The sequence below is a fragment of the Procambarus clarkii genome, chromosome 9 (assembly GCF_040958095.1).
Source record: "Procambarus clarkii isolate CNS0578487 chromosome 9, FALCON_Pclarkii_2.0, whole genome shotgun sequence".
Taxonomy (NCBI): domain Eukaryota; kingdom Metazoa; phylum Arthropoda; class Malacostraca; order Decapoda; family Cambaridae; genus Procambarus; species Procambarus clarkii.
In genome coordinates, this window is record NC_091158.1 from 34,621,017 (window position 1) to 34,631,034 (window position 10,018).

The 10,018-nt window shown below is 38.9% G+C and overlaps 1 pseudogene; it reads right to left on the bottom strand.

Moving 5' to 3' along the window:
- The window catches only part of LOC123751543 (probable glutamate receptor), a 66,292-nt pseudogene extending 58,963 nt beyond the window's left edge, over positions 1 to 7,329 (bottom strand).
- Positions 7,330 to 10,018: the final 2,689 nt, after the last annotated feature.

Genomic DNA, 10,018 nt, shown 5'->3' on the forward strand with positions numbered 1-10,018 from the left:
AGTAGCCAGAACGCACTTCTCTGCCTACAATGCAAGGCCATATTTGCCTAATAAGCCAAGTTTTCATGAATTAATTGTTTTTCGACTACTTAACCTACCTAACCTAACCTAACCTAACTTTTTCGGCTACTTAACCTAACCTAACCTATAAAGATAGGTTAGGTTAGGTTAGGTAGGGTTGGTTAGGTTCGGTCATATATCTACGTTAATTTTAACTCCAATAAAAAAAAATTGACCTCATACATAATGAAATGGGTAGCTTTATCATTTCATAAGAAAAAAATAAGAGAAAATATATTATTTCAGGAAAACTTGGCTTATTAGGCAAATCGGGCCATGCATAGTAGGCCGAGAAGTGCGTTCTGGCTACTAGGTACGACATATATATATATATATATATATATATATATATATATATATATATATATATATATATATATATATATATATATATATATATATATATATATATATATATACATATATATTATTAAATATGACCGAAAAAGTAAGATTAATAATTCTAACACGAATTTTCTCAATCTTTCGTACATTTCTTTTCACTGTTAGAGGTAAATCAAAAATCAGTTCTCCAAAATTCATTTTTATTTCTAGTCTGACGCGACACTTGAGCGCGTTTCGTAAAACTTATTACATTTTCAAAGACTTTAGTTAACACATACACAACTGAATAGAACTTACACATCTCCGGTTTTGTTTATATCTACATTTGAGTGAGGTGGATAGGGTGAGGTGGTATTTAATAAGGTATTAATTTCATCAACACAAGCCAGAACATGAAACAATGGGTATTGAATAGAAGTGATTGTAGAAAGCCTATTGGTCCATATTTCTTGATGCTTCTATATTGGAGCGGAGTCTTGAGGTGGGTAGAATATAGTTGTGCAAGACTCCGCTCCAATATCTCTACAGGAAAGACAGCTACCAAAATATACTTATATATATATATATATATATATATATATATATATATATATATATATATATATATATATATATATATATATATATATATATATATTGGATTCATACTCGAACTCTCGACTTCACTTGTCAGCTCCGCTGTCCCCCCACTATTATCTGCTATCCATGAGCTCTCTAACCCTCAAATGATGTGGCTTTCCCAGAAGGTAGCTAAGTACTTAATGACCCAAATGTGATTGAAACAATCTTCAAGACTAACCCTCAAAATTTCATTTCGACCTCAGTAGTGTTGCTCCCTGGAGGAAGCTGCACCCGACGTTCTCTGCTGCCACATCAACGAGTCTTCCTTATTGTGCCTGCCTACATTTTTCCTACTACAATGAATAACAAATCCAAGTCCAGCAACGCCACTAAGGCAGATAGCACACCGATCAGGAATAAATAGCCAAGCTAGCAACATGGTTAGTTCAGCTCTCTCTCTCTCGTGGTCCGCCAGGGGGGGGGGGGAGGGGGACGGGGGTACCGACTATCCCCTTGTCTAAAATAACAAACCATCACAGCTGGGTGGTGCGTCGAGATCGTCACGGGCCATGCAACAATTATGCAGCCGTATGGATTGACCTGAACGAGCTGCTGCCCCTTCTTCCGATTTCAAGCGCTCTGCTGATAACCCATGGTTCAAGTTATTAACCCAAATACATGAAGACTAACTGTCAGTAATCCAAGAGCAATCAGAGTTAATAATTAACAGGCGAAGTGAAGCTTCAGCAATGCTCAAGATTAATCAAGATCTGTCTGCCAGAGACAACCTCCTTCAACTAGAATTAAACTCTCTCAAGACAACAGTTACTGACTTTAAACCAGCAGAAACCACTAGATAACAGGAAGCTATGCTACAACAGTTTGAAAACCATCTTAACACCCTCTAACAGCAACACACTATTACCCAAGACGAATCAGACCAACATAAACTCCTTGATTCTGTCATTATCTCTTCACGTGATATTCCCCAAGAATCTGAAGGAGAAGACTGTGATGCCATCGTGATCCATGAATTGCAGGATAAGATAAGGTATTCAATCAAAACAAGTGATATCAAATCAGCCTATAGAGTGGGCATCAAATCACCTGTTATAAATAAATAACAGGAAAATTCGAGTTAAACTAGATAGCTGCTCCCCCAAGTCAGACCTTATCAAATCTGCAGTCTCTAGTAAATCCACTGTTCATGTGAATGAATGTCTGACCAGGTTCAGACAAAATCTCTTACTTAAACTGCGTGGTTTCTGCAAAAATTCCCCTGTAATTAAACATTGTTTTGTGCGAGATGGTAAAATTATAGCTAGGAGGACTGACAAAGGAAAAACCTATTTAATAACCACTGTTACTAACCTCAATTCTTTCCTGTGGAATAGCTGCTGAATAACAAGAATTCAAATTATAATCTCATATAACTACCAACGTGTACTATAGCTCTGCCTTTCCTTTTAAAAGGTTTTAACTTTATTTAAAAAAATGTCCTCTTTATTATTGTCTCTTTTTTTCTTTTTTATTCCCTTGTTCCATTGTACACTGGCTTGGCCTGTGCCTTCTAGTATAAACCTTATCATCCAGTGTACCTGAGTGTATCTCTATTTAATCTACCTAGTTTTGTTTTAGTGTTTTAGTGTAACTTTAGTATTTAACTATGGTGTACTTATAATATTATACTAAGTAAGCTATTTGTTTTATACATTTCTTAATTGCTTTTTTACTTCTATTGGTCTTCTATTGTTATTAATTATTCTAGCTCATTTTTACTTTTCTTAAGTTCCAATTAAGTTTTTATTACTTAAATTACCATTAAGTTTATATTACTTTAGAATGTTTATTCTACTTTTCTTTGTAACCCAGGTTGCCTAGCCTCACCACCCTTGTAACCCAGGTTGCCTAGCCTCACCACCCTTGTAACCCAGGTTGCCTAGCCTCACCACCCTTGTAACCCAGGTTGCCTAGCCTCACCACCCTTGTAACCCAGGTTGCCTAGCCTCACCACCCTTGTAACCCAGGTTGCCTAGCCTCACCACCCTTGTAACCCAGGTTGCCTAGCCTCACCACCCTTGTAACCCAGGTTGCCTAGCCTCACCACCCTTGTAACCCAGGTTGCCTAGCCTCACCACCCTTGCTCCATTGTGCTCTTGGCTTTGCCTGAGCAATTTTGATCATTAGTGCAAATTATTACCTTCGGTGTACCTGAAAGTACCTTTAAGCAACCTACCTCAATTTTGTGTATAGTTTTATATATTCTATTTTTTTCATAGCCAGTTCTTTTATAATTTTATTTTTTGTCTTTTCTGTAAAACAGCCCTCTTATGCAAACTATTATAGACCCAGACCTGAACCTCTTATCAAGTATATATGACAATCATCACTTTAATGATCAAAATTGCAGGTATTATACAGCACATGATGTAAACAATGTTTTAGCGTGTAATCACAAAGTTACTGTAATTAACTTGGATGTAAGATCGCTAAGCAAACACTTTGATGATATTAATGCCCTGATTCAACCAGTTGACAACAAACTCTCTTTTGTTGTGTTTACTGAAACGTTGTTAAAAGAAGACACTACTCAACTCTACAACACACCTAACTACTCAGCCATTCACAACTGTCGTCCTATACAAAGAGGTGGTGGTACTTCTCTTTACTACCACCAAGAACTGACTTGCTTAAAAGTAATTAAATCTAGAGACCCTTATGGATAGTATATATTTGCCTGTTTCAGAGTCAAGGATAGCGATGCTATCCTGACTGTGGGGTCAGTCTACAGAGTTCCTAACACTGATGTGAGGGAATTTAACTCTAACCTTAGAAATCTTATACTAGAGAGCAGACTGAACAAAATCCACTTAATTATTTCTGGGGACTTTAACATTGACCACCTCTGCGAGCCTGATAACCTTCCTGCTGCTAGTTTCCTCAACTGTATGAATTCCTGCTTCATCATACCCTTGATCACTAGACCTACTAGAATCACAGATAGTACTGCCACGGCTTTTGATTCACATCTAGACCAACATAACCTCTCCACATACTTCAGGGATAATCATCGATAGCACTACAGACCATTACCCCACATTTCTCCTAACCAACATTAACAAACCACCTCTAGAGACAAGGGAGATAAGCTTTAGGCTGCACAATGAAACTGCTATACGCAATTTTATAGCTGCTGCTGCTAATATAAACTGGGAATCCGAATTAGGTAACATAAGGGACATCAACCTACCAGTGTAATCTTTTTTTTTAAAAACTCTCAGCCTTTATAACACCCATTGTCCTATGCTAACAAGACAAGTCACAACTAAAAGGGTAACAATCCTTGGTTTACAAAGAGGGATACTTAAATCCATTAATACAAAACATGACCTTGAGAGGAAGTATAGGTTAGGAATCGTCTCCGAAGAATTTTCAAAGAATTACTCATCATTGCTATCAAAAATAATTAGAAGAGCCAAAATTAAATACTACGAAGATAAATTTATCCACACAAAGGGCAACATTAAGAAAACATGGAGCACAATTTCTCAAATATTGGGATCAAAGAAAATTTTAAATAACAAACCAATACTCCTGTCAAATAATGATGGTCTGCTTTCAGCCCCTGACACTGCTCTTGAGTTCAATAGGTTCATCTCTTCCATTGGGTCATCCCTTGTAAATGATATTCCATCTTCCAGTACTAATGTTCAGGACTATCTTACAGGTAACTATCCACAGTCTCTGTAACTAATGCCTACTAATTCCACTGAAGTTACTGAGATAATCCTTTCCCTTAAAACCAAGTCAAGTGCCCTTGAGGAGATACGTACTCTTATTTACAATTAAGCCTCCAGATCTTTAGCTCCTGCCATTGCATTGCTCTTTAACAAGTCACTTGAACTCCAAACCTTTCCAGATATTCTAAAAAAAAAGCGAGAGTAACCCCTGTCCACAAATGTGGTGATCCTAATGATGTTAACAACTTCAGACCTATATTAATTCTGCCAAACGTGTTAACAATATTTGAAAAACTAATGTACAAGCAGCTTTACTCTTATCTAGCCAAACTCAATATACTTAGCTCTTGTCAATATGGCTTCAGACATCAAAAAATTACTAACGATGCACTTAAAACACTTTCGCGCTCTCGGGGCTCAAAAAAAAATAATACCCTAGATGCTTTCGGCGCTTCGCGCGCCTACGCGGTAAGACCGAAAAAGTGTACACTCTTTTGACTGTCCTGACAATAATTGAAGGCGCACGTATTTAAATTTGGTATCACTGTGTTCGCAATGAAATTGTCTATAAGAGCATACCTATAAAATGCCGCCCAAGCATAAGGACTATCAACACCAAATAAAAAACTATTGAGATCACTCGCCGAGAGCGCCAAACAGCAACAAAATGTTTCCACTCTCTTAATGGTTGCGAAGCCTACAGTTGTCCTACATCGCTAATTGTGGTATCATTGGAATCGCAATAAAATGTTCTACGCGAACATATGCATATGAATGTATAATAAAGGTAATTGCCCACCCGCAAGAGTGTGTGAAGTGGAGAGTAGTTAGCCGCCAGCGCACTGGCGAAAACACGGGGGAAATCACGCTTGGAAAGTTTATACATTTATACGTTTCCTGACCCTACTTTTCTATGTACGTATTTCTTTTTTATACCAATGTGTTCGCAATAAAACTTTCTATAAGATGAAATGTATAACAATTGTACAAAGCATGTGAAAGAGAAGCGCCAAATATAGAACCACGTCGCTCAGTATGCGTTCGCGGCAGAAACGAACGCATTGTTTTCGTTCGTTTGATGTTTCTCATGTTTATACTTGTTGAAACATTTTATAATTTGTATGACAGTGATCGCAGTAAAATTTCCTACACAGACATATACATAACACATACAAATATTTCCCACGTGTTGGATATATCAACGGCTAAAGGGAACCCACTGCCACACGCCCGCCACACCCAGAGCCACACCCGCCACACCCCCAAAAATACTTTGTTTTTTTTTTGTGTTACTCATAGAAGTTAATGTGATATAATATTCATTCTGGTACCAAAAAATTCGCAAATAAATTCTCTACAAAACGTATATAATATAACTTCTTATAGATGATAAAAAATTCCAAATAGGTGTACTTACCGTGTCTATGTTGATTGAAGATCAACAGTTGAGCATTTTTTCTTCACTCCACCATCTTCAGGCTTCTGATCCTGAAGTTGCTCATCTGATGTTTCTTAGGTGGAGTGAAGCTGTTGCTGGTGGTTATTTTTTCTCCACCCAAAATATCTTTCTTCGGTGGTACCTTGTGTAGCAAGGCGCAGCGCACAGTGCCACATCACAAGTTTTACATCCAAGTCGCACGTCCCTCCTTATGCCAGACTTGAAACAAACACGGCATCTTCTTTTTTTAGCCAAGTTCACGATTTCATGCGTCAACTTGTAGTTCAGACGTTGTTCTGAATCTATAATTCTTCTATTTCTTGGATGCATTGGAGGAATATTGTCTTCTACAGGAACCACCAAACTTGTAGTAGAATCTTCTATGAAATCAGAAACATCAAGTGGTTCTATGTCCTCAATGTCCGTTTCAGAATTTGTGGTTGATGAGTGGGCTTGAGGTGTTGAGGTGAACAGAGGACGCCTCGCACCAGATGGCCCGGGTGTTGAAACTGCCGCGTCAGCAGGAGGAGCTGCGCTGGCATCTATGTCGGGAACATGTGGTATGCTTGTTGTTGTTGGCCATTCCTCGCTGTTCCACGCCAATAAGGCTTTTATTCCTACTGCGTGAAACTCTAATAGTGTTAGTTTTTTTGTGTCTGTGGAGTAGTGGTTATACAATGCGTATGCATTGTGCATGTCCATTTGCAGAAAATAGAAAGTGATCTTCTTGGTCCATTTGTGCGTTTTTCTTGCAAACTCATAATATTTGACCATTTGATCAAAATGATCAACACCTTTCATGAACTTATTGTAATCCACTATGGCCTTTGGTTTGCCCATTTTCACAATTTCTACTCCAGTTCTCCCGTCTCGTTTACGAACGCGTTTCCTGCGCTGTGCTTGAGTAGTGTCGGCATTGTGGATATTGGTGATGACAGAGACGTGGCGCTTGTCCTTCCATACTATAACAAAGGTGTTATCCTTACGCATGTATACGGTCGTGTCGGTTGCCATTTTACCCTTTACCACTTGTTGCAGATCCTTGGGGGCGCCACGTTGGAGTCTAAGTGTGCCACATGTGTAAACACCCACTTCACGTAATTGTTCTGTTAGGCTTACCGAGTTATAGTAGTTATCCATATACAAATGATAACCCTTGTTGACTAGGGGCGCCATCAACCCCATCACGGTTTCCACTGTCGTTTTTCCAATTCCACAATACACATGAAATTTATATATGTAGCCTGATGTCCCTTCGTCCAACATATAAAATTTTACACCATATTTATCAGGCTTGTTGGGATTGTAGACCTTGAAAGAGAGGCGGCCGCGCCATGCCATTGTACCCTCATCGAGACTCAATTCTTTTTTGGGGATATATACAAATGCAAATTTTTCTGAAAAATAGTCCATTAGTGGTCTAACTTTTATCAATCGGTCACTATTATTCACTGGAACGCCTTTTTTGTTGTACATGTGGAAGAACTTAGAAATGTGTTGGAACCGAGCAGACGACATAAACAAGTTGAAGAATCGACAATGCCACATCTGATTCGTCTGCCAGTACATCCTCATTGTAGGCATCTTCACTATGCCCATCAGTATGCACAGGGCCAAATATCGGGCCATTTCTTTCACAGGCACTATTTCCACGTTTTTCTTGCTGAGTCAGCCATGAGATGTATGATGTGTGTGGCATGCAAATTGGTTTCATACACTAAGTATTCAACCACTGCTCTAGTGAAAAATAGCTGTAAAAAATGCAATGGAGTAGTAGGTAGTGGAATTGTTAGGCCAGGGTTTGCAGTAAAGTCATCAACGATGGAAGGAGTATTGCTACAATTCCACTCATCACCCAGCCTAGCCCTCTTTGGTACCGGACACATGCGGGTTCCGCGTGGCGGGGCTGGGGCTTCTTCTTCACTCTCATCCTCACTCTCACTCGAAATATCATCATCAGTTGTGGAAACCTCATATAACACATCATTTTCAGGTTCGTCAACTTCAAAATCATCATCAGAAGACCCTGAAAAGGCTTCAACAACGTCGGGAATCTTGGATGGAGTCAGCTTGACCCCCACGATACAGATCGTGAATCATGGCGATCTCTTCTGCTTTCCTAGATTTCCTACCTTTCTTTTGCGTTCCACTGCTTGTTCCTGGTGCAGCATCCATGTTGTGGGTATTGAATTGGTTTTAGGTACACAAGAACGGAAACGGAACGGAAATAAATGCGTAAAACGGGTCACGTTTGCCGCGAGAGGGGAGCGCAGTGTGGGCACTTGGCGTGTCAACAAAACAATGGGCCGACCACGTGACCGGGTAGGCCGAGATGCCATGTGTTCGGTGAGGGAGAACGGGAATTTCATGGCGAAAAATCTGAGAGTATCCCCATCCAGTTCGGTTTGAAAATGGAATTTATACAAATATTTTTTCGATGGACTACAGGCGTAGTCTGTTATGCGGAAATGTAAGAAAATACGGTGACGACCTATGGCTAATCTAAAGCGCGAAAGTGTTTTAGTATGATTAACTTGATACATGCAGCTCTTGTTAAAAATGAGTTCCCTGTTGGGTTATTTGTGGACCTGCATAAGACTTTTGACACTATCAACCACCAAAACCTTCTTCTTAAATTACATCATTATGGAGTCAGAGGTCACTCCCTGCAATACCTTAAGTCTTACATTACTGACAGGCTCCAGTATGATTCAGTGAATAATTCAATTTCTCCCACCCTACAAATCAACATTGGTGTTCCTCCGGGCAGCATACTTGGCCCTCTCCTCTTTCTCATCTACATAATGACCTTCCAAATGCATCCCAACACCTCAAACCAATTCTATTTGCTGACGACAAAATCTTCATTTACTCTAGTCCTGACTCCCTTGGACTGAATGTCACAATGAATACTGAGCTAGATAAAGTCCATCTCTGGCTAACTTCCAACAAACTCACCCTCAACTTTGACAAAACTCTCTATATTTTGTTTGGCAATAAATCCTCAAATCAAATAAATCTCAGGATAAACATTACCCAAATTTGTAACAAAGCAGATGGCAAATTCCCTGGCGTTCTCATTGACCCAAAGGTGAATTTTCAGGGACACATTCTAAATATATAAAAAAAAGTTTCAAAAACTGTTGGTATTCTTTCTAAGATCAGATATTAGGTACGTCGACCTGCCCTGATGACACTCTATTACTCTCTCATTTATCCTTATCTCAACTATGATATTTGTGCTTGGGGTTCTACTACCCAAAATCATTTACATCCTCTAATTACTCAACACAAAGCTGCTATTAGGATAATATCTAACTCTGGCCCCAGACATTACTCGGTACCCTTACTCAAATCTCTGAAAATGTTGGATATTAAGTCACTGCACATCCTCTCATGTGTATTTTATATATATAAAACGCTGAACTATAATCAGGTACCTGCGTAAAAATGTCGTCAACATACCTGCAGTATATGGCGGGTTTCAAGCGCATGTCATCGAGCAGAGGGTCGTAGTAGACATGGGCTTGAAACCCGCCATATACTGCAGGTATGTTGACGACATTTTTACGCAGGTACCTGATGCCAGATGTCTGCAGCAGCTGAAGGAGGCATATATAAATATATATATATATATATATATATATATATATATATATACATATATATATATATATATATATATATATATATATATATATATATATATATATATATATATGCGAACAAGCCTGAATGGTCCCCAGGACATATGCAACTGAAAACTCACACCCCAGAAGTGACTCGAACCCATACTCCCAGAAGCAACGCATCTGGTATGTACAAGACGCCTTAATCCACTTGACCATCACGACCGGACATAATGAGGTGATAG